At 60.4% G+C, this 2500-nt stretch overlaps 2 non-coding genes and 1 pseudogene across 2 annotated transcripts in view; all 3 read left to right on the top strand.

Moving 5' to 3' along the window:
• The window catches only part of LOC146143964 (small subunit ribosomal RNA), a 1811-nt gene extending 875 nt beyond the window's left edge, over window positions 1–936 (top strand). Inside the window, exon 1 of the ribosomal RNA XR_014500472.1 lies at window positions 1–936. This exon is cut by the window's left edge and continues 875 nt beyond it. This is a non-coding gene — a ribosomal RNA (small subunit ribosomal RNA).
• Window positions 937–1183: 247 nt separating this feature from the next.
• LOC146143963 (5.8S ribosomal RNA) lies at window positions 1184–1337 on the top strand. The gene has a single exon (XR_014498806.1). It is a non-coding gene; the product is annotated as a 5.8S ribosomal RNA (ribosomal RNA).
• Window positions 1338–1585: 248 nt separating this feature from the next.
• Window positions 1586–2500, top strand: part of LOC146143962 (large subunit ribosomal RNA) — a 3713-nt pseudogene continuing 2798 nt past the window's right edge.

Raw genomic sequence — 2500 nt, 5'->3', positions numbered from 1 at the left:
ACAGACGGGGGCATTCGTACTGTGCCGTTAGAGGTGAAATTCTTGGATCGGCGCAAGACGAACGACTGCGAAAGCATTTGCCAAGAATGTTTTCTTTAATCAAGAGCGAAAGTCAGAGGTTCGAAGACGATCAGATACCGTCCTAGTTCTGACTATAAACGATGCCAACTAGCGATCGGGGGGCGTTAGTTTTACGACCTCTCCGGCAGCTTGCGGGAAACCAAAGTCTTTGGGTTCCGGGGGAAGTATGGTTGCAAAGCTGAAACTTAAAGGAATTGACGGAAGGGCACCACCAGGAGTGGAGCCTGCGGCTTAATTTGACTCAACACGGGAAATCTCACCCGGCCCGGACACAGTGAGGATTGACAGATTGAGAGCTCTTTCTTGATTCTGTGGGTGGTGGTGCATGGCCGTTCTTAGTTGGTGGAGCGATTTGTCTGGTTAATTCCGATAACGAACGAGACTCTGGCTTGCTAACTAGTTACGCGACCCAATCGGTCGGCGTCTAACTTCTTAGAGGGACTAGTGGCGTTTAGCCACACGAGATTGAGCAATAACAGGTCTGTGATGCCCTTAGATGTTCGGGGCCGCACGCGCGCTACACTGACCGGATCAGCATGTGCTCGCCTTGGCCGACAGGTCTGGGTAACCCGCTGAACCCCGGTCGTGCTAGGGATAGGGAATTGCAATTATTTCCCTTGAACGAGGAATTCCCAGTAAGCGCGAGTCATTAGCTCGCGTTGATTACGTCCCTGCCCTTTGTACACACCGCCCGTCGCTACTACCGATTGAATGGTTTAGTGAGGTCCTCCGATTGGACCTGGCGCGGCCGGCAACGGTCGAGCCGGCGTCCGAGAAGACGATCTAACTTGATCATTTAGAGGAAGTAAAAGTCGTAACAAGGTTTCCGTAGGTGAACCTGCGGAAGGATCATTAACGGTCTCGCAAACGCTTCGGCGAACGCGAAACTCGGACAAGCGAGAGAAAAAGTCTTTGCTACCCGGCGCCCGACCCGCGAGGAGCGGCGCGCCGGCCGGCGATTCGGTCACCCGGTAATGTTTGCGCGTCGAGTGCCGCGGTGCCGCGCGCTCCGGCTTCAAGCGTCGGCCTGGCCGACCGCTCGGCGCGGTCTATTTTGTCACCCTATAGTGCGAGGCACTGTGCGAGCGAAACAATCGTGGATGGCTCTTGGCGGTGGATCACTCGGCTCGTGAGTCGATGAAGGACGCAGCTAGCTGCGTGAATTAGTGTGAATTGCAGGACACATTGAGCATCGACGTTCTGAACGCAAATTGCGGCCTCGGGTCAATCCCGGGGCCGCGCCCGCCTCAGGGTCGCGTTGCAAACGTTCCGCGCGGGGATTTCTCCGCGCGGCTGCTGCGGCGTCGGACGCGCGAGCGCCCGTCCCGCTCAAGACAGCACGGCACGATGCGCGACGATCGCGACCAGAATCCCGCGCGGCGGCGGCGAGTCGACCTCGAAGAGGCCAACGGCTGGCGGCTCAAGGGCGGGAATCGAGGTGCGCGGCGGCGCGCGGCGCCGACGGCGAGCGCGGAACGGGAAGAATAGTCCCGGTCCTTACTTTCGGCCTGAGGTCGGACGAGGCTACCCGCTGAATTTAAGCATATTACTAAGCGGAGGAAAAGAAACTAACGAGGATTCCCTCAGTAACGGCGAGTGAAGCGGGATGTGCCCATCGCCGAATCCGCGCGCTTTTGGAGTGCGCGGAATTGTGGCGTACGGAATTCGTCACGGCGCGCTTCGCCGGTCGCCCGCGTCCTTCTGATCGAGGCCTTTTCCCAGAGCGGGTGTCAGGCCCATGGCGGCGACAGGCGGGCGCGCTACGGCGTCTTCCCAGAGTCGGGTTGTTTGGGAATGCAGCCCAAAGCGGGTGGTAAACTCCATCTAAGGCTAAATACGGTCACGAGACCGATAGCGAACAAGTACCGTGAGGGAAAGTTGAAAAGCACTTTGAAGAGAGAGTTAAAGAGTACGTGAAACCGTCGAGAGGCAAACGGGAGGGCCTGTCGGGTCGCCCGGTCGCTTTCAGCCGGCCCCCTGTCGGCGACGTTGTCGTGCGGACCCTCACGGGCCGCCGGCGGCGCCGCCCGATCGGGGACCAGCGCACTAGCGCCGGGCGAAGGCCGCGACCGTCTGGACGGCGGCGAGAAGGCCGCGCGCAAGGTAACCCGGCCTCGGTCGGGTACTATAGGCGCGCGTGTCCGTCGGCCCGCCGTTCGGGCGAGGAGAGATCGCCGCGTCTGCCCTTCGGGGCCGAGCGCCCGGTGCCGGCTGGGGCGTCGTGGGTCGGGGACTGTTCTCAGTGCCCAGCCTCTTCGTCTCGGTCGCGCTTCCGGTGTCGTTTCGCGAGGCGCACGGGGTCCGCGGCTGAAGTCAGCCACCTTCCCGACCCGTCTTGAAACACGGACCAAGGAGTCTAACGTGAGCGCGAGCCACGGGGCAGTACGAAACCCATGGGCGCAGTGAAAGTGAATGTCGG

The sequence above is a fragment of the Ascidiella aspersa genome, chromosome 5, assembly GCF_963924565.1.
Source record: "Ascidiella aspersa chromosome 5, kaAscAspe10.2, whole genome shotgun sequence".
Lineage (NCBI taxonomy): Eukaryota > Metazoa > Chordata > Ascidiacea > Phlebobranchia > Ascidiidae > Ascidiella > Ascidiella aspersa.
This window is presented reverse-complemented; position numbering and strand designations above follow the sequence as displayed.